The sequence below is a fragment of the Aethalodelphis obliquidens genome, unplaced genomic scaffold (genome assembly GCF_003676395.1).
Source record: "Aethalodelphis obliquidens isolate GAN/ISIS:26980383/991018 unplaced genomic scaffold, ASM367639v1 scaffold80, whole genome shotgun sequence".
Classification (NCBI taxonomy): Eukaryota; Metazoa; Chordata; class Mammalia; order Artiodactyla; family Delphinidae; genus Aethalodelphis; species Aethalodelphis obliquidens.
The window spans coordinates 6,067,776-6,090,652 of NW_020838024.1; the positions used below are offsets into that span (position 1 = coordinate 6,067,776).

General features: G+C 45.9%; 1 protein-coding gene across 4 annotated transcripts in view; it reads right to left on the reverse strand.

The window, feature by feature from the left end:
• PDZD2 (PDZ domain containing 2) overlaps positions 1-22,877 on the reverse strand; it is a 377,132-nt gene that overhangs the window by 276,059 nt on the left and 78,196 nt on the right. The window contains exon 2 of one of the 4 annotated variants that reach the window (XM_027092704.1): positions 16,869-17,014. The exons of the other annotated variants lie outside the window; for them this stretch is intronic. The gene's annotated coding sequence lies outside the window, so the exon portion shown is untranslated. The remainder of the gene's footprint in view (positions 1-16,868; positions 17,015-22,877) is intronic. 4 annotated transcript variants of the gene reach the window in all.

The window sequence follows — 22,877 nt, forward strand, 5'->3', positions numbered from 1 at the left end:
CAGCAGCGTGTGCAGGGAACAGGGAGGAACACTCCCCCAAAGATGTATAAACTTGGAAAGAGGGGGGCTGGGCTGTTGAACTTCTGGGTTCTGTTCCCACCTCCTCCCCCAGCCCAACTCCTGCAGAGGCGGCATAAATCCCTGATGACAACCGAGTGATACAGAGGGGCCACCCTCCCAAAAGTCTCCTGTACTGAGAACACCCAAACCACCACCCTGGGTGCCGATGCCACAGAATGGGGTTAGGGCTCAAGGTTATCAATCGGTAGCACTGGCTGTTCCTGTACGCCGTCATTTAATGCAGCATCAACTGGGACCCAGGCCCTGCCAGGGGGATGTCCCAGGGGATGTCAAGGAAACTGACAAACAGGAAGTTAGCAAACACATGGGGTTAACATCGTCTTTGCACCCAAATGCTGACGTATAATAAAAAGTCCTGCAGTTCAGACTTGACTTCCCATTCTATCCCACCCATCCTCAGAACACATAGTCTCTACCCTTAAAATGCACTCAGAGTCCAAACTCATCTCGTTATCTGCACTGACGTCACTTTCTCCCAAGTCCCCTAGCCCTAGTCCTCTGCAAGAACCTCCCACTGGTCTCCCTGCTTCTCCCCTAACCCCTCATAGTCTATCCTCTACACTGGGGGAAAGGCAGTTTGATCGTGTCACTCTTCTAACGCGACACACTGAATAGCTTCCCATCATACTTGGAATAAAATCTGAAGTCCTCACAGTGGCTTTCACAGTGCTGTATACCTTACTCCTGACTACCTCTTTCCCTCATCTGCCACCCTGTCCTTTTCGCTCCAGGCACGGTCATTGGGTTATTTACCGAGTCCCTACCCAGTGCCCAGCAGCCCTCTAGGTGCTAGGAATACACCAGGAACAGTGACCCACTCGCTCTTTCTTGAATACGGTGAAAATGCTCCTGCCTCAGGCCCTCGCACTTGCTGTTCCCTCTGCCAGAAACAATCTGTGCCTCAGATTCACATGGATCCCCACCTCACATAGCTCACTCAGCCCTTCACAAATACCCTACCTAGAATGGCACCCCTAATTATCCAGCTTCTCATGCCCCTTTGGTTGCTTCCTAGCTCCTGTCATTAGCAGACCTTGCCTTATGTTATAAATACATTTGTGCATCATGTTTACTGTCTGTCTCCTCTACTAGAATGCAAGCTCCACAAGGACAGGGCCTTTGTCTGTTTTGCCCACTGTGGTATCCCTCAGATCTAGACAAATACTTGTCACATCACAACTGCTCACTAACTATTTACTGAAAGACTGAAATATGGGCTAATCTTTAGGCCTCACAGGAGCCAGCAGTGGTCAGAAAAGGAGAGAGCAAGGGTGAGCTGCCTGAGGCAAAGGCAGGGCTTGAGGATGAATTGGACTCCAAAGGCCGCCTGCAATGAAGATAAAGGCAAAAGGGAGCAAAGACTTTCTCAACTGGGAGAAAAAACCACGACCCAAAGTGTGGAAGTGGGATGTGGCATGGCAGGGGCTGGAGAGGGCAAGCTGGCCCACGTGACCCTAAAGGTCAGCTCCTGGGGGATCTTAGCTGACGATGAAGTTGGATCGGAAGGGCAGGATCGGTTGCTTTTAAAAGCACCTGCCTGGTCAGGGTTCCACCTCCAGAAATCCTGATCCAGTAGGCCTGGGAATAGCCCAGGAATCTGTATGTCTTGCAGGTTTGGGAACCCTGGAATGGAGAACCCTGCAATCCCAAAGATAAACACCACCAGAGCAGGATGCCAGTTTCTATAGAACACGTATCTCCTTATGCCCTTTGTGAGTCTCTCCCAGAAGGGAGAACCAGGGATAGCCACGGTGGGGAAAGAAGCAGTCTTGAGCATCGGGAAAGCAGGGCAACCCAGGGACACTTAGAGGAGGACACAGGGAATGCGGGCAAGCTCCAAGAAGATGAAAACACTGGAACCCCACTTCCACCTTCTTCACTCTTGAATCAGCTGGGCTTGATGGAGACAGATATCTACCCCAGACTTACTGCCTAGCTAATTACTTAACCTCTTTGAGCTTCATTTGCTCATTCACTCACCTATCTTACATATGGAAAACAAAAAGACTAACCAAAATCAGTGGGCCTACCACGTGCGGCTGATCTAAGCCAAGATATGCACAGATCAAGCATCATTCTTGCCACTTAGCTCCACCAGGAGACAGATAAGCAAGGAAACAACTTCAAAACAGTAAACACTGTCTCACAGAGCTGTTGCAAGGATTTAAGAAGTAAATATAAATTAAGGGCCCACATAAAATAGAGAGTCAACGAGATCACTTCCAACCACTTACTCGCTTAGAGCTGCCCCTATTTTAATAAGTGCTGACAAGGGACTGGTGCATCCCAGATCAGGGTTATCCTAACTGCCATTCCAGGTCTGGGAACCACTGCCCTAGAGGCGGTGCTAGAGGGACACACAGACTAGGACAGTCAACCCACACCAGACACTCCCAGGCACAGCAAGCCCAGCCCGCTGGAATCGCAATGCACAGACAACCTAAAACCTTCTCTGAGTCTTTGGTTTCAACCTTCGCCCCAACCAAGTGTGTGATTGGAGCTGCTGATGAGCAGCAAACCGGAGAGATTTCAATTTCAGCTCCTTTTAATTTTCCCACCCACCCCCTGCCAAAAATGCCTACATGCAGGGAACAGCCTACGCAGAAAGATGGCCAGAAGGCGGGCAGCAGGAGAGAAACATCACAGATTCTACTGCTGGGGGGAGTCGGAAAGACCCACAGCCTTGTCGGGCTGGGAGCGAGGGAAGGCTCCACGAGCCCGGACCAATCGGGGCCTCATTTTGGCTTCAATCAGAGCACGTGTGGTTCTGCATGTTAGGATTATGTGTTATGTTTTGGAAAGGTGGGGGGGGGGCATTTTTAAAGCGGTGTGATGGTCATTTTTCTGGTCCACCCGCCTACCTTACAGACGAGGAGAGGAGTTTGGGGAGGGGAAGGGACACGTCCACAGTCACACAGACCATCTGTGAGAAAGTCAGGTCTAGAATCCAAGTCTTCTGTCTCTAACACTCTCACCTCATACTGGTAACTAAACTAACCACCAACGACCATACAAAATCTATTGGCCAAGGACACTATTTGCCTAACCAAATATCTTGATGCTCAATCTAGGAAGTGGGGCTAGCATTCCCAGGTGGCTCATCTGAGCAAGTACAGGAAAATGGCCAACCAGACATTTCCGGAAGGAATCTCTGCGGTCGAGTCAGCTGCCCATTGCATCCTTTTAAATTTGTGACTTGAGTCCCACTCGGCCTGAGATTATTCATGGTAAACTAAAGAATGGGGGCCTGGGCTTCCCTGGTGGCGCAGTGGTTGGGAGTCCGCCTGCCGATGCTGGGTACGCGGGTTCGTGCCCCGGTCCGGGAAGATCCCACATGCCGCGGAGCGGCTGGGCCCGTGAGCCATGGCCGCTGAGCCTGCGCGTCCGGAGCCTGTGGGAGAGGCCACAACAGTGAGAGGCCCGCGTACCGCAAAAAAAAAAAAAAAAAAAGAATGGGGGCCTTTCTTGGGAATAAAAGTATATGCAGGGTTTTAACAAAGAAAAAGAAGTAACGTACCTAGGGAATCCCAGCTCTCTCACGCTCAGGACCCAGAGCTCTGCAGTCATTCATGCACGGCTCGTGGGCCATGGTGTGAGTGAGGTGTCCCATGGGAGAGCATGGCGGCCAGCCCAGCTCAGGTGCAGGCTTGTGGGACTGGGTTTTTGGAAAGCTAGCTCTCTGAGGTCAGGTTGTAGGGCCATTCACACCACAGGGAGTGGGATGGCACAGCCCTGGCATGTGGAAAAACAGAGCAAGTAGATGGATTTGACGGCTCTGCCATCAGGAGGAGCAGAAGCCAGCACTGAACACGCCCTAGAAACCTGCCAGCATTGGCAGGAAAGCCAGCAAGCCACAGAGCTCTCACTGGGAGCTCCTCTGCACAGTGTGTTGAGGACAAAAGGAGGGGGATGCTTGGGTCACTCTTTGTCGAGTGTTGGGGTCTTGAGACAAACACACCCCAACCAAAGGGCTCCTTGGAAATAAGGCAGAGCACAGTGGAAGGGAGATCTTGCCCAAGTAGCCCCTGAAACTCGGCGGGGGGGATGTACAGGAGGGCAAACCTTTCATGTGAAGACTGTTTGCAATGAACAAAGTATCATAGGTTCTTGTTTACTCTTGCTGCCTTGGGATAATAGCATTTCATTTCACTTTTAGAAGTATCCTAATTTGATTTTAAAAAAAACGCCTATGGTCACCCTAGTCAAAGGGCCTTTTCTAAGGGTGATAATTTAAAATTCCACTTTTGAGCACAATCTCCTAACCTCTCAATCCGTGCCAAGGAGGACAAACAGCTGGTCTACCAGGCTCCCTCACTCCCCTCCCCGTGACAGACATTGTTAATGGATCACAGCTCTCCTTCCTGCTGATCCTAGACATAGAATCTTCTCAAAACAAATCTGCTGACGGCCAAGGAAATGAGTTGACTCCTGAGTTGATACTGATTTGCCCTTGCTGCTCTATATCTCATCTGTTCAGGAAGCCACTCACGAGGGCTTCCACTTCCTGAGGCCATGAAGACACCGCCACAAAAGCCTTGCCCTGGCTGCACCTAGGGATTTGTCTTGGCCAAAGCCAAGACCATTCTTTTATTTTGGGGGGAGGAGGGGGGGATTGGCAGTGACTCCTGCCCAGGATGCCAGGAATCCCACCAACACTGCCTGACTTCCAAGCAGACCAAACCAGCTAGAGCCCCACAGCTCTGTTTAGAGCCCTGTATGTGGTTGCTCGTGTTGCTCTAAGGCACGGTCTCTATAGCGGCTTGCTATAATGCTAGGCCCTCCCGTGGCTTCATGGATCAAGTTTCACTAGTGTCTGTTTTTTAGTTTTTCCTCCCAGAGTTTGATTGTGGTAGAAGGCACACTTCAGACAAATTCTGCTAAAATTTCACGTGCTGTTTCCTAGAACATACCCTTTAGTTCTTGGTATCAGAAAAAATTCATTTACATGGTTTAGGAAACACCTTACTACTGAAGTACACAATGAGCATGGCACTGAAAAGTGCAGGTTTTCACCAAGGCAGGACATGGAGGCATAAGTATAACTTGAAATCAAAGAAATTTGACCTTACAAAGACCTCCTTCCCTCCTAGAGGGGAAGATACTAAAGCAGGAAGGCTAAGAGGCTAATGGCACACTCCTCTAGGAACGGACAAGTCTCTAACGAGCGTGGAGTATGGAGAAGTGAGCAGTAGGTGTGCACAGTGAAGGGCCAGTGAAGACGGTTTGGCCGCAGGTTCACAGGTTCAGTGAGACCTGGAAAAGGATCTCTTAGGTGGTGTGTGAGAATTTCCTGGAGGAGGGAGACTTCTAAGATGTGTTTTATTTTTTTCAGCAAATATTTATTGAGCACCTACTATGTGTCCGGCACTATTCTAGATGCTGGGAAGAAACTAATGAATAAAGCAGACAGAGATAAAAGTCAGTCTCCTTCTCTCTCTCTCTCTCTCTTTCCACACCACCCCCCCCCTCCGACAGGTATTAACAGCATTTTTATCTGGATGGTGGGATTGTCTTTATTGCCCTTTCGGTCCATCCATATTTTCTGATTTTTCTCCAACAAATATGAATTTCTTTATTAATATGAAAAATACAATTTAAAAATTAAATATGAACAAGAAAACGCCTAGCACGAGCACCAGGAAGATGCAAGGCAAGGGGCACCCAAGGGACACTCAGGATCTGTTCATCTGAATGAAGAAGGTAAGGACAAGGGTGACCCAGTTACCGGCATCCTCACTCCGTCCTCTCTAGTCTCCCCAGGGACCTGCCGAGGCCTCAGCCTGCAGACTTCAGGTACCCCAGGTGGAGACAGAGCCAGGAGCATAACACACACTAACACAGAACTTCTAATCTTACCAGGAGCAGAATTTTTTTAGCACTACTAAGCTTTTTAGTAAAGTTCTCTAAAGCCCCCTGAAATCATTTGAATATATCCTTAGCCTCAATAATTATACATACAAAAAAAAAAAAAAAGGACAAAGAGAACACAGTTTTTACACTAAGATTCTTTCCTGTTCGAACTACAAAGGGAAAAAAAAGCTTTCTTTTCTTTTTCTTTTTTTTCAGAATTAGCACCAAGATATCAAGCATTGGCAAAGAGAATACATGTCAAGAGAAAAAAGATTTTATGACTCATTCAAATGATATCAATATCAAAGTCACTCTCGAAGCAAGTCATTTTCTTTCCTTTTTTATTTTTAAAGTGAATGAAGACCCTCTCTTGGACACCAGCTGAGACAGAAAGAACGTTTTTTGCCTAATAAGGATGTGGCCGACCCTCTCCTGATCCTCTGTCAGTGGCCAGTAAACATGGGTGAGGCAAGCCCTGCCCTGGTTTCGAAAGAAACCAAACTGACAACTCTGCCCAAATCTCAAGGAACTGATATAATTTTCAGTACATGTATGTGATTTAGAAAAGGAAACCACTTTAGAGCACGGTGAAGCCAACCACCAAGCCATAACCCTCAACAGGACCATGCTTTTCAGTTCAACTGTGGCAAGAGAAATTCCACCTATGAACTCTTTAGAAAGTAACTACCTCAGAAAGTTCCAGACAAACCCAATTCTACGGACTTTGGAGGCCAGCCCTGTATAACGCTGTTACCACATTGATAAGAAGTTGCTTGCGCTTGGGGTTATAAAATAGGCAAAGTTAAAGGGGAAAAATTGAAAGGCCAGGACAGAAAAACTACACATGTGAGGTCACCTGAGCCATTTACCTGCGCCGGAAATACTGATTTCATCTCTCACGTTCCGGCCGCTCAGAATGCAGAGTCATTGCCTGGGACAGCAAACTACACATCAGGTAGGCCTGGCTGTTCCGTGTCGTCCATGGGCACACCTCCTCCATTGCTTCAGTATCTAAGAAAGTACCTAACCTCCTGGCTGAGAATCCGACAGAGAGTGGGACCTCTAGGAGGGGTTGCTGGGGACAGATGAAGGGATGGGTAATGTCGCTATTATGAAAGACCTGCCCTGTAAGAACCTGTAAGGATGCCACTGGGCCTGCCTTCAGAAGAGCCATTTACATATCCTTCGAGCACTAACTTCGGCTGTTCAGTCCACGAGCGATTTATTACCTGCCAAATGCTAGGTACCTACAAGATATAGGAACAGAAAAATAGGACAGAGTTCACGCTCTAGTTGAAGAGGAAAGACAGGCAGCAACTAGCAGTAGAATATAATCAAGTATGAAAACATGTTATATAGACTCACAGGAGGTGAGTCATCAATGGATGGACGGCATGGCAAACTCACCAAGAGGAAAAGAGTTCTCGTGTTATTCATGTAACATCCTCCAAAGGGAAGATAGACTGGCTAGCCTAAAAGAATATTTGGAAGAGTTTCTAATTTGTTTAGAAGCCCATTTTTTCACCCGGAACTACCAATTCACATATAGCAGAGAAATTACTAGATAGTTAGATAAGTAGACAGATAGATAAAGTAATAGAAACAATATCGTCTGAGTCCCAGCTTCTAGAAGAAGCTGATACGTCAAATGCCTTCAGAGGCCAAGCATGTAAATCTGATCAAACACCTATGTTCTGAGTGTTCTACACCCATTTTTTCACTCAGTCCTTGGTGCAATCCTCTCGGAAGATACAAATAATTATCCCACTTAGATGAAGAAACAGAGGGTCCAGCAAGTTACGGCTTTGCAAGTTGACAAGTTTGGCTGAAGTCACACAAGCAGCAAATAGTACAGCAGAGACTCGGGGAGGAAGTTCTGCCTTCAAAGCCCCGGCCTCCATCATCACTCCCCTCTCTCACCATGGAGACACGGCAGCAAGTGCTGGGCCTGGTGGGTGCTGAGCCCTGGACCCCCGTGACAGTGAACAGCCGCTACTGAGTTCTAGCAGATGGGTGCATGCCAGAATGCCAGGACCCTGAGAAGTAAACAAACAAACCCACACTTAAAAATGTGAAATCCCTTGATTTTAAAATATTGACAACAAATCCGATCCTTCATAAATGAAAAAGAGGCACTCGGCAAACCCAACAAAACCATGTGCAATGAGCTTCAGCCCCCGTCCCTCCAGTGGGCAACCTCTGCTTCATACTTTGCCAAGGCTCATCTCACATGGGTGGTTTCACTTTCACAATAACCTTGCGAAGGAATTATTGTTATTTCTGATGGAAAATCACTGAAGGCTCAGGGAGGGTGGATGACTTTCCTGAAAATGCACCTGTTCGCAAGCAGAGGGCCTGGACTCAACAACCAGGCCCTTGGCGAATGAAGCTTCCCTCCCTTGAACTCCACCACACTGTCAGTGCGTCCACCCGGCAGCCTGCTGGAGAGAGCTGCCCTTTGATTTACAGGTTGTTCCCTTTTCCCTATGAAAATGTAACTATCCATAGGCAAGGTCGTGGGTTGAAGTATTTACTGGTCAATGAACCTTGCATTTAATAAACATGTATTTGAAAGAAGGAACCAGAGCCTTTCCAAAGAGCAGTCTTTCTGGGGGGAGAGCTGCAGACAGCATGAGAGGAGGGATGGGGTGGGGGCATCATGAGGAGGAACAAACACTATGGAAGCAGATGTACAAGCATCGCTCTGCTTCCTAGTCTCGCCGAGAACTGGCACTGGTGGATCTACTCCTCTCCCGGGAGACCTGGCAATGAGAGGAACTTGCAGTACCTGATGGTTTCCCCCAGACTCTCACTAGTAAGAGAGAGAAATTTGGGTGAGAACTCCAGTATTCTGACTGCAGGTTCCGCTTTCTCTTTTATTTGTCCTGAGGCCACCCTCTTGTTTATCACAACAGACTAAGCCCAGAGCTGTCCTGACTTGCAGGTCTCAGTTTGAATTCACTATAGAGCTATGGATGCCGATGTATCAAAATAAGACCCTGAGTAAATTCTCGGGGAGAGCTTTTCTTAAAAAAATAAGTAAATAGGGCTTCCCTGGTGGTGCAGCGGTTAAGAATCCACCTGCCAATGCAGGGGACACGGGTTCGAGCCCTGGTCCGGGAAGATCCCACATGTTGCAGAGCGGCTAGGCCCAGGGGCTACAACTACTGAGCCTGCGCTCTAGGGCCCGCAAGCCACAGCTACTGAGCCCATGCACCACAACTACTGAAGCCTGCACGCCTAGAGCCCGTGCTCCACAACAAGAGAAGCCACCGCAACGAGAAGCCCGTCAACACAACTAGAGAAAGCTCACACGCAGCAACGAAGACCCAACACAGCCAAAAAATAAAAAAAAAAATATAAAGAAAAAAAATTCTGCCCCAAAAGAAAAAAAATTCCTTTTCAAAAAAAAAAAAAAAAAAAATGGAGAAAATAGAGAAATATATAAAGAAAATAAAGTCACCCACAATCTCACCAATCAGAGACAACCACAATTTTGGATTCCTTCTTCAGTCTTTTTCCAAAGTGTGTGTGTGCGTGCATGTGTGTGTACACGTGTAGTATTTTGTGCTTAGTTGAGGTCATACTCTATACTCCATTTTTTTTTTTTTTTTTGCGGTACGCGGGCCTCTCACTGTTGTGACCCCTCCCGTTGCGGAGCACAGGCTCCGGATGCACAGGCTCAGCGGCCATGGCTCACGGGCCCAGCCCCTCCGCGGCATGTGGGATCTTCCCGGACTGGGACACGAACCTGTGTCCCCTGCATCGGCAGGCAGACTCTCAACCACTGCGCCACCAGGGAAGCCCTCTATACTCCATTTTTAAGCTTGTACTTTCACTTGTTATATCTTAAACATTTTACCGTATCGTTATAATTCTTCAAAGGCTGATGTTTTAATAGCTGTGCACAACTATAACAAATGGATCACCATAATTTATTTTACTGGTTCTATTCCTTGGGAATTTAGGATATGGTCCATTTTTTTTTTTTTTTTTTGCATCATAAGTGATGCTCTGATGAATACAAAATTGTCTCTATTTCCAATTTGTTCTTCAAGATGTATTTATACAAAAAGGAATTTGGGGTGACAGGGCATGCACCCTGAATCTCTTTATACACACTGTCAACATGCTTTCCGAAAAGACTATAGCAATTTACATTAAAACTGTAAAAAAATCTTTGCCCTTTAGTCTTTCTTAACTTCAGAAACAACTGTTCTTCTGAAGAGATGGGGCTCACTTCCCTTGTGTATCACTAAATAATACTTAGGCAATAATTGCAGCTGTGTTCCTCCCCATGAAGCTTTTATTTCATTTCGCTTCATTTTTGACTAGTAAATGACCATGCAACACTTGCTAAAAGAGGCAAAAATGCACTTTATTGTTTTTCTCTGGTGAGTAGGCTGCAGTGAAGTTCTGTGAAACAGAACTGAATCTATCCCAATCACATAAATCAAGATGAACAGGCCTGAAGGAGAAGCATTCCATTTGAAACAGCAGTGGTGATTTAGAGCCATGTGGCCAAAATGCCCATTAGCTGTTTGTCATGAATATTTTTAGAAAGTGCAAAACAAGACTGTGATGAGAACCAGGGCCATAGTGTCCCTGTCTCCCCAGGAATCTGCCTGAAGCCTTCAGAAGCTGGCCAGGAATCAGCTGTGCTCCCTGGGCTGACAAACCCAGCACATACACACCCCAAAGAGCATTAAAGGCACAGCAGATGGAGAAAGGACACACATCTGCTCCGAGGACCGTCCCTCCGAGGACTGTCCCTCTAAGGACTGTCAAGATTTACACTTAGTGCAGGTAAAGCACTTCTGTTATCAGACTGTGTAGACATGAGAAAGGTTGAGGTTAAAGCTGAGGACCCCATCTATGGTGATGTGGACCATTATTTCTCAGCTCTCTGAAATGATTCTGGGGAAAAATCCCACGATCTAAATATATTATGGATTTCAATCTCTCTAACATTCAAAAAATGTCCTTTTCATTGCTCTTCTTCAGGTCTGAGGTTTTTCAGAGTGAATGAAGCTTGTGGCAGAACTGTGTGACCCTGAGCAAGTCACTTAATCTCTCTGAGCCTCAGTTTCCTCATCAGAAAAGTGGGTCAATAATAATGTCTGCCTCATAGGGGCCTTGTGGGAATTAAACAAAATAATCCATGCAGAACACCAGTACTGTAAGATGGTCTCAGCAGCTGCTAATTTTAATCCTGGAGGTCATGGTATAGTTCAAAAGCAGATTTATCCAGCTATGAATTATTGGCACATTTTACTTCTGGAAACCACAGCTCACTAGCCTCCCCAGCAGAGGAAGGGAAAGAAAAGAAATGAAACCTAAAGAGTCACATCTGCCTTATTTTAACCACTCCTGTGAGCCGCATAATGGGAGGAGGAATTTGTAACAACTGCTAAAAATGAAACTATTAAATGACCTGTGGCTATTTCTGTCCCCATTTAGCAGCTTTCAGAGGATGAGGACAGGCAAAGGATGTACATTTGTGTGAACTCTGCCCAGAGTCAGGACTTTCCTCTCATTCTATCCTCCCCTCTTCCAACAACAGGCAGGCTGTCCTGAAGTTCCATGAAAAGGCCGAGCCTCTGCCAGCCCCAAGGGGTGAGTGCCCCCGTTCAGGTAGGGCAGCATCAGAGACCTGGGGTCCAGTCTTATCCTACCACTGGCTATGCAAGTCACTTCCCCTTTCGATAAAATAAGGCCAGATGGAACTCGGGGTCATCTCTAAACTTCTTTTTAGTGATGAGAGTGGTTCTCTCCTCATAAGCAATTTTAAGATCGAAAATACTCTTTTCCTGTGGACCTTGTGAAAGTCTCTTTTATTGCAGTTGCTCACATCAGGGTGAGCAAATGAGTCAAAGAGGGTTGAATGTGAGGTTGAAACAAGGTTACATGGCTGCTGGTAGACTCGTGAGATTCAGAGCAAAAAACCTGCATCAAATTAGGTCAAGTCAGGTATTTATTGAAGGGCTGAATCACAACCACGCGCTGTTAACAGGCCCCCATGAGATACCCAGAAGCCCGCTAGCCCTGTATGGACTTCCAGGCCGAACACGAGCAGTTGACAGCAAGATAAGCCAAAAGCAAGAAACCTGTTCATTATTTTAATGATATTCTTTTGTTTAGCTGACCCTTGAACAACATGGGGGTTAGGTGTGCCAATTGCCTGTGCAGCTGAAAGTCTGCCTACAGATTTGACTCACCAAAAACTGCTGACTGGAAGCCCTACTCATAACATAAATAGTCGATTAATACATATTTTGTGTGTCATATGTATTATATACTGTATTCTTACAATAAAGTAAGCTAGAGGAAAGAAAATGTTATTAAGAAAATCCTAAGGAAGAGAGAATACATTTACAGTACTGTACTGTATTTGTCAATGTCACAAGTTTATGTCATCTGTTTACAAGATGAATCGTCTGTCAGTACCTACATCATATTGTCTTAAATGATACAAAACGCTATGGAGGTTATACATATTACTAACACTAGACATCAAAAATGAAAGAATAATGTGAAAAAGAAATTCCTATTTATTTACAGGTATAATGACTCATGCATTGATAAGGAAGCAGCAATGTGATTGCTTTATGGTAGCCTAGGGTAATGGATAAAATTGCTTCACAGTAGCCTAGCCTGTATACTAATGAATAAATTGTTATATTTATATTTATATGAATATATTTATATAAATTGTTAATTGTATACTAATTGAATAAATTATTAATATGACTAATACAGTCATATTAATACAGTATTACAGTCATATTAATGTAATTCATTACATTTGTAATGTAATTCATTACATTCAAATGTAATACAGTATTACAGTCATATTAATAATACAGTATTGGAAACATTGTTACATTAAAAAAAAAACCTTACCTATGAAAATAGGCTCATACACAGCTTCTCCAATTACGAGAGACAGGCATATTGTATAGTAAGGTAATTCTTTGAAAGCAAAGTTATAAAACAGTAGAAAAACTAATAAGTTATTAATTTTATGTTAAATATCACTCACCTTATGCCTATGTAAGGACAGACTAGTATCTACATATATTTTATGCATTCATGACTTTTCTTTTTCTTAAGTTTTTTGCTATTTCTAGGCTACATGGTTCATTGGTTTTTTACTTTTTTTAGCAAATCTCCGAAAAGTTTTCCAATATATTTACTGAAAAAAAAGCCCACTATAAGTGGGCCCATGCAGTCCGACCCCACGTTGTTCAAGGGTCAACTCTACTTACAAAATTATCATAAATCATTAAATGCTTTTTTGAAGACTATTTTCCATCCAATGAATAGCTGAAAAGCTATACAGCAAAACATAAGATACTGTTAGAATCACTTTCATTTTAGATGATTCTGATTCAGTGCATTCCTCTGCCCTCCCAGGTAAGACCACCTCAATAATTTTATTCCTAAAACTGCCACCTTAGAATTCCTTTATGTACTTTATAATTTGGGATATTTTAAAATACAGAGTTTACATAAAATGGGTAATGGGAGGTCACTGTTGGGCCCTTCTTGGTTATCTCCAGCAGACTGGTAAGCTCCCATCAGGCTACGTGTGCTCATCTCTTCTACCTCTGTCTTATACATAGAAAAGTCATCTAGAGCCAAGTACCAGGAGCATGGGAGGAAGCAGTGACCCAGTGACAGCATTAAGTTCCCCCCACGCCACCTGAAACAGTGTGTGAGCTGTGCCAACACAACTTTGTAACAAATCCCCTTCAGCTCATCCCTCCAACCAGACAGCTATTTCTAAAGTCCCCCCAATCTCTCCATCCACAACCCTCACCATGTGGAGCTGCCACTACGCTCACAGGGGCTCACAGAGAGACTGTGTGCTACAGTCGAAGAAGTCAGATTTGGACAAGGACATCTAATAGTTCCGACTGACTGATCAGGAAACAAATCTGTTTCAATCAGTAGAACCCTTGGAGGCAAGGGATAAAAACTCAACCTGAAGAACAGAAGAAGGGAATTTATCAACACATATACATGAGAAGTCCATGGGGAATGGGGATAGCTCTCAACACGGCTGGATCCTATACCCACTCACCAGGAGCCTTGAGTTTTCTGTCTTCCGTGCTGGCTTCATTTCCAGCTGGCACGCTGCCCATGGTAGCAAAGGGGGCCACCAGGAGCTGAAGGTTCTATGCCACCAGCTCAGAAACTCCAGCTGAGAGCTTATGCCTCTTTCCCAGTGGTTCTAGCAGAAGTCCTGAAATGGATTCTCATTGTCTAACCTGGATCATGTAACCAGCCTCTGAGTTCCGTGCTGGCTCCTGGAGCTAGAGGGTGGGACAGACCCCCTGCGGCACATGGACTGAGTGAGAAAGGGCATCCTCCAGAGCAAGGGGTCGGGGGAAGGGTGTCGGAAAGACAGAAACCAACGACAGCCCTAAACAGGAGGCTTAGCCGTCTGAACCGTATTCACCCCAGGCTTTGTCTGTTCTCAGTGTGGTGCATACTCAGTGCTATTTCACAAAGAGTTGTTCCCAGTCAAGAATCCGAACACAATCAGCTCTTCGGGGCACCCTTGTGCTCCCTTCCAGGCACTGCCCTCCTAAGGGTAACCACTATCCTGCTTCTAACATCACAGATACATTTTGCCTGCTATTACACTTCATAGAAACAGCATCGCATGGAATGTGCTTTTATGACTGTGCACTTTTCCGTAGGTACATTATACGTCAATAAAAAGTTTATTTTAAAAAAAGAGCTGATTATGACATTTTCCTCACTTTACCAACATCAGAAACTGTTCAACTTTCAAGGACTTTCTCAGCTTTTTCAGAAATGGCCTTGTCTCCAAATGAAACAATCTCTTGGATAACAAATTCTTTCAGCATCTGCAGTAAACCACAGGTGGCCAAGGTCACAGGCAGTGGGGCCCACGCGAGGGGCTTGCTATGCTCTTCTACCTGCTTCTGCACAGCCTTTCAGCCTGGGCTCTGGCTTCTCACAGCGGGGCGTCTGGGAAGACCCTTTGCTATTCTTTGCATCTGGATGGCAGAGGTGAGCAGAGGGCACCTGTCAACCAAGCAGTGGCCTGCCAGTAAGCCTTTGAAGGCTCGTGGGCAGAAGAGAGAGATGGCATTGCTGGGTCACTCCAGAGCAGTGATTCAGGGACCCCTTAAAGAACGATGACAGTTACAAACTCTGCCTTGCACCTCTCGACGCTGAAGCTCATCTGTGGATAAACCCCAAAATTCTATGGATTCCAGGTGAAAACTTCTCTATAGGGCAGAACTAGAGCAAGCCAACAGGTGACACTGGCCACCCTCGGCAGGCAGGGTGTCCCTCTGCCCTAGAATTGTGCATGCAGGGGATGGAGGGGCTTCTATAAGGTTTGTTATAGACAAGACTTCCTGGAATGGGTGAGAAGGTGGATTACATTATCTTTAAGGCTCTTTCTAAGGCTCTGATTTCATGATTCTAACAAAGCCCCTCTAATGGTCCTAACAGTAGACCAGAGGCCAGACCATCAATGTTAATTCCTCAAAACAAAACAAAACACGGAATTACCATGTAACTGAGTAATTCCACTCCTAAGTATATACCCCACAGGACTGATCACAGGCATTCAAACACATAATTGTACATGAATGTTCTTAGCAGCACTATTCAACACAGCCAAAAGGTAGAAACAACACAGATGTCCATCGACAGATAAACAGATCCACAAAGTGTTGTACATCCACGCAGGCCATGGCATATTATTCAGCTTTAAAAGGAATGACGTTCCAACACATGCTCCAATACATGAACGAACCCTGGAAACATTATGCTAGAAGAAGTCAGATCTAAAAGGCCACAAATTGTATGATTCCATTTACACGAAATGTCCAGAAGAGTTGACTCTACAGATAGAGAGCGGATGAGTGGTTGCCAGGGGCCCGAGGTCGGGGTGCGGGGGTGATGGAGTGACATCATGCGGGGGTGGGGAGTGACCGGTAATGAGCACAGAACCTCCTTCTGAGGGATGATGAAGATGTTCGGGAACTAGATAGAGGTGATGGCGGCACAACACTATGAATGTACTAAATGCCACTGAATTGTAATCTTACGTTATATGAATGTTACCTTAATAAAAAATTAAATAAAACCAATGGTGAGTGAGCAGGCTCTGTGCGGCCCTGGGCTCCCAGGTTGCCCGGCAAATATGGGGCCCGTCTCCATTCTGGGCCTCCTAACCGGGCCTGCCCAGCCCACAGTCATTTTCTGGATTTGGAATTTTAAACTAAAGCAAAATAACAACAACATCATCAACAAAAACGCCAGCCACCCTGAAAAGGCTCTTTACCCTCTAATACCCAACCTCCAGGCTAGAAACAGAAGAGGCAGATGTAAATGAACCCTTTCCGGCCAAAAGGGTAAGCATTTTAAGCCTGGAAACACCTTGGGAGGGAGCGCAAACAGAGGCTAGAGGATTTCCCCTAAACTCCCCTAAATAAAGCAAAGGAATTCCCTCTAGTCCTATCATGGTTCACACAACCTCGAGAAGACACAACAGTACCTGAAGGCCTCAAAATCAACTATTTCGTTTAGGCAGATCCAGCAGATGGTTGGGTCATGAGAATCATCACCCAACTGCCCACCCCACTGTTCCTTTAATCAAACCCTCTTTTGCCTTTTAGAGCAAGAATGCATCCATTAAACCCAGATAACCAAGTGAGCCTCAGGTTTTATAATGACATAAAAGGTAAATAATTTCATGGTCCATCCCATGACAAAGTTGGTGACTTTCTTATTTTGAGACTCATTCCAAGATACCCCTGAAAACACTGATCCCTGAGGTCTGTTGTATGGGATGACCACTCAGCCATTTACCAGGTAGAGATTCTGCCACCACCCCATCCCAACTCCCTTACACACACACACACACACACACACACACATACACCTACCTGTGGCTTGACTTCCTGGAGGAATTTCTTCCTCAGCTGAACTGCCCTCCTTATAACAGCGGGGAGCTACCCTTTCATGTGGTCCAACTGAACAGAGATGCACTTGCATCAGAGTCACACGCCCCCAACCTTCACAGGTGCAGGTCCTGCAGAAAGAGCGACTGATGTGAGTGGCGGTACTACCAGAGTATCTTGTCGAACAGCTGCTCCTCACAGTGTCTAAAATTAGAGGGCAAACAAGAAATCATTCATCCCCGGAGCTAACTTGTAAGAGAGAATTTCCATTCCTTAAGAGGTATGAAGAGGTTTTACTCCTTCTCAACTAGATCTTGCTAGAAGTACATAGGAATGAAGAAGAGTCACAGAGCAAATATTTACTAAGCACCAACTCTGTGAATGATACTTGAGATGGAAAGAGCTATGAGATACACTCCTTGTCCTCTTAGAATGTATAATTGCTCTGAGTGGAGAAGACACGTATATTGAAAACAGATACAACCATTTTGTAAAAATACCCCTCAGGGGAAAAGAAATTATTCTTAAATTGATGGATGGATGAAAACAATTGGGGACAGACCTTGAAACCCTAACCTGACATTCCTTCCAGTCTAGTGGAAAACAAAGGCCTTGAAAGAGGAACAATCTGAATTTTAATACCATCCCTATTCTGCACAGGCTGTGTCACCCTGACAAGATACTAAACCTTTCTAAGTCTCACTTTTTCATCTGTAAAATGGGCATCATGCGGGCTTCCCTGGGGGCACAGTGGTTGAGAGTCCGCCTGCCGATGCAGGGGACACGGGTTTGTGCCCTGGTCTGGGAAGATCCCACATGCCGTGGAGCGGCTGGGCCCATGAGCCATGGCCGCTGAGCCTGCACGTCCGGAGCCTGTGCTCCACAACGGGAGACGCCACAACAGTGAGAGGCCCGCATACCGCAAAAAAAAAAAAAAATGGGCATCATGCCACGTATTCTGCAGGGTGGTTGTGAGCATCCAATAAGAAACAAATTTAATAGAACATGGAAGATGTGCATTGTATAACAGTTATAATATAAATAGCACATGACAGAGAAATTAGTCAATAATACATAAAAATAGCTATGAATTAGAGGCTGAGTATGGGACATGCACTATCTAAATTAATCTTCCCAATAACTTTGTTATTAATCATCTTATAAATTACTCTATAAATTTAATTTCATAGACATTGCGTTTGTTAAGGCAAACTAATCTTTGTAGTCAAGGAGCCCGTAAATCTCTGAATTTTCCCAAGCTAGATAGAAACTGTGAAGAAGCATTATATCGGGTGTGGTCAACTAACATTGTCTTCCCACCACCCTTAGCGCTTGCCAAGCAGCCCCCAAAACAAGGGCCCTGCAGTGCCCAGACAGTCAAGTGACTCACATAAGTGGACTTGTGTTTTGTATTCAGCTTACAGTACACTCCTCTTCAAAATTCATTTTGTCCATCCCATTTACTGGACAATTCCTTCTCTCAGGGCAATGGTTCTCAAAGAAGAGGAGGGATTTTGCCCCTTGGGGACATTTGGCAACATCTGGAGACATACTTGGTTGTCACAAGTGTGTGTTTGTGTGGGCGGGTGAGCGGAGGTTGGTACTGGTGTCTCGTGGATGGAGGCCAGAGGATGCCGCTGAGTATCCTGCAATGCCTGGGCCAGCCCCTCCTGCAAGAAGCCACTGAGGTTGAGAAACCTTGCCTTAGGGGCAGAGAGGGAATCTCAGATTTCCTTGTAGCCATAACACATGCCCAGAGGAAGTCAGAGACGGTTTCCCGGTTGGTCTTGTAGCGAGAGCCCAGCTTCATGGAATGCAGTCTTGCATATTTACAGCGGGAGACGGTATTGGAGGAAAGAAGGATTTCAAGCAACCTCGCTCTCGCAAGAGCCCAAATGACATGTTGCCAAAATGAAGAAATAGAGCCCCAGTCAAGCCTCTTGAGTGTCAAGGTCAATGCCTATCCTTTGCAAGGAGGCGCTCAGCTGGCTCTTTAGTATCTGAATGCGGGATGTCTTGTGTGGCCAAACCTGTGGTCTGGGCCACAGTAGAAGGCACAGGGCCAAGCCTTACACAGGACTGTCATCCCCAGGCTCAGGCCCACTCCTGCCCTGCACCCCATGATTTAAGGGGGTCCTCCTGATCTGCTGAAGGCACAGAAGTTCGCTGCAGTCAACTTTTTTGATCTGGCTCTCCTTTCTCCACGTCTACCCTTCTCGTCCTTAATGACACCTACCATGTTGGGCAAAATCCTACTACGCCACACTTAACGGTGGCGACAGGAAGGCACTGACGTCACCTCTGTGGCCTGAAAGAAAGCCTGGAGCAGGGGCCTCCACTCACATTCGATAGCTAAGGAAAGGAAGGCTCAAGAGAGTGTGTTTCCCAGTTACACGGCGAGGAGGGTGGGAGTCTCCAAAGCTGAGCTTCTGCCTCCAAGTTCAGCGCTCTTTCCCCTCCAGCACACACTGCAGGGGAAGCCCATGGTGGCGGCCTGCTTTATTGCCTACTGCTCATGCAGCAGGGAGCGGAGACCTGTGAGATGGGCGGGTCTCACGAACTGGTGGGAGGTACATCATCTGTATTCGGCTGCCATAGCTGAGCAAGGGGTGGGAGAAGCACAAGCCAGCGAATCCCCCAGCATCCGGTGCAGGCAGGCGAGGGGGGCAGCCTGTGAGAGAGAGGTCTCCTCCCAGGAGGAGAGAGAGCTCCTCAAAGGCAGGGTACGAAGAGGTCTGGCAGAGGACGTGAAGGTTCTAGATTGCTTCATGAAACATTTATTGAGCACACTGGGCCAGATGCTACAGATACAGAGCCAACAGGGCAGGTAAGAGCCCCACCTCCTGAGAACGTATATTCTAGGAGGAGAGAGAGAGGATAAGTAAACCAGAAGAACACAGATGATTGTGCTAAGTGCCAGAGAAAATTAAACAAGAAACTGCAATCAGAACGTACCAGGTTTGGGGGCAGCACTATGTAGACAACAGACCAAGGAAATACACTTGGGGAAAGCGCCATTTAAGCTGAGACCTAAAAGGTAAGGAGAACCCAGCTCCCTAGAGAGGAGAGAGCGGACGCCTGTACAGGCAGCGAGCAAGGGTCCCGAGTCAGGTATCTGAGGGCGTGCTTGAGGGACGACCACTGAGGCTGCGATGGCAGGAGGGAGTGGAGTGGTATGAAGCTGGCCAGGGGCCAGCACAGGCAAGACCTTGAATTTTATCTAAGAGTGCTGGGAAGCCAGCACTGGAAAGTTTTATGCAACAAAGAGACATTTCTGTTTTGCAATACCATTTGGCTACAGTGAGAAGCAGGGACGAGAAAAGACCAGGACTGGGAGCACAGCACTGGTCAGGAAGCCTTGGTCCGGGCAGGAGATGGAGGGGCCATGCCTGGGACTAGCAGCAGGGCATGGGGAGAAGGGGACAATCTGAGCTGAGGATGGAGGCAGAGTCAGCAGGACTTGCTGATGGAAGGGGGTGGGCGGAGGGAGGCAGAAACGAAGGCCATTATCAAGTGATGCCAATTACCAAGATGGGAAAATACAGAGGAAAAAGAGATTTAGGGCAAGGGGGGCCTGCATTCCAACTCTCTAAACCAACCTTGGTCTTAAAAATATCCTCATTCTTAGCTTCCTTATTGTTATTAAATACTTGTTGACCAAATACAACATTAAGACACTGCTACTGACTCACTTTTTTTTTTTTTTTTTTTTTTGGTGGTACGCGGGCCTCTCACTGTTGTGGCCTCTCCCGTTGCAGAGCACAGGCTCTGGACGCGCAGGCTCAGCGGCCATGGCTCACAGGCCCAGCCGCTCCGCGGCATGCGGTATCCTCCCGGACCGGGGCACGAACCCGCGTCCCCTGCATCAGCAGGCGGACTCTCAACCACTGCACCACCAGGGAAGCCCCTGACTCACTTTTAAGAAATCTAAGACTCACTTTTATGGAAAGCGGGAAAAAAAAATTGCAAAGCAAGTGTAATTTGATTGCTTTTGAGATTTTTCAGAAAGATAATATATAAATATATAAATGCTAGTTATCAAGGGACTTGTACTTTCCGCTTTATACTTTCCTTATTACTTTATATAGCAACATTTTTTTTTTTAGAAAGAATGAGTTACTCCTTTGAAGTCAGGCTTTGTGTTTCCAAAATGCCCCTCTGAAGATGCACAGCATACTTCCTCTCGGAAGCCATAACCTATTAGGACATCTGAAGGGAGCAGAGTTGGGAAGGAAAAGGACACAAGCCAGGTCGATTATGCAGAGAGCTCCATGCAGGATGCCCTGAGCACCTTCAGGCCAGCTCTCACAAGAGTCCACCACTAATGCATTCAGATTCCAACCTGCCTTTTCTTCTTGCTTCATCGCTTCTCATTTTTAAATCTGGCCCACTCACTGTGGAGGTGTGTTTAAAATCAAAGAGGAAGGATCTTTTTCTTATTTAGCTCCAAGCTGGCCCCCTTTTGCTTCAGCCCATCAAGATAAGCTCAGTCGTCAATCACCTCCTCCGCGAAGCCTTCCATGACCATCCCAGGCTATTAACAACTTTTTTCCTGGTCTCCATCATACCACAAGATGTCTCGATTATAGCATTTGTCCCATTAATTTTTAATATCCAGTAAGTCCCCTACATACGAACGAGTTCCATTCCGAGAGCACATTTGTAAGTCCAATTTGTTCGTAAGTCCAACAAAGTTAGCCTAAGTACCCAACTAACACAATCGGCTATCTAGTACTGTACTGCAATAGGTTTATAATACTTTTCACACAAATAATACATAAAAAACAAATAAACACAAAAAATAAAGAAAACATTTTTAATCTTACAGTACAATATCTTGAAAAGTACAGTAGAACAGTTCGACAGCTGGCATACAGGGACTGCCACGCACGTTTGCATCTTTGAAAGTTTGCAGCTTGAAGGTTCGTATGTAGGGGACTTAACTGTACATCTGTTTCCTCCATTAGATGGGGAGTTCAGAGTGGACACCTGTCATGCTTTTTGTCTACCCAGTGCCTTTTGACACCTTTCCTATGTGTACAGAATTTCCCATCTCATGATTTTACACATCTCTAAGGTAAAAGGCAGAAACTTGTTTTCCCAGTTTCCCTTGCCAGCTGTGGTACAGGCACGTGACCTGGGCTCTGCCAATCAGGCGTAAGAGGCATGAAGCAGCGGTTGCCTCGTGGAACCCATTTTGGCAAAAGTGGCTGCAGACATCCAACTTTCAAAGACATCAACAGCAGAAAATTTTAAAGTAGTGTCTTGTGCTCAATGTCAAGCATCGGTGCCCATCCACCAATAGGGGCAGAAGCATCTCCACTGCAGCAGTGCGTTGCCCAGATTGGCCGCTTTGCTTCCAAGCCAGTTCTGCCTCTGCTGGAGCTTCTTTAATAAATTACTTCTCTGCCTAAACCAGGTAGAGTAGATTCTGCTGTTTGCAAACAAAGTTCTTAACTGATAACTGAGGTCCTCAAGGCAGGGATGGAATGGATTCATTTCTCTATCACTCCTGTCTAGGAAAGTGTTGTGTACATTCCCCATCCACCTACCAGAATACCGATGTGAGCATTATTGAAGGTGCAGATCAATTATGTTGAATAAATGAATAAATGGATGGAGAAGCTAGACTGCAAATGATTAGCCTCTCAAATCCCCATTCTTTCAGTGATCATCGAAGAGTGTTATTCCTTCTGTAAGTCTTCTGCTAATTAGAGAAGACACACAGGAATGTTGCTTCCCATAGCGATTCTCAAACCAGGCTTCTCTGCAATATTGGTGGTTTCCATTGCTGACACCGAATAATAGCGAGTTTTTCCCAATACATACAGAAAATGTATTTAGCACATGGGATTTGTCGGTTTCAGGGTTTTCACTCAGAAAGTTTGAAAACTCTGGCATCTACTACTGTTTTGTCAGCAAGTACAATGGATGAAAAAATAGTTGAGCAAGTAAGCAAATACTACAGCAAAAACCCAAAACTACTAGTCTGCT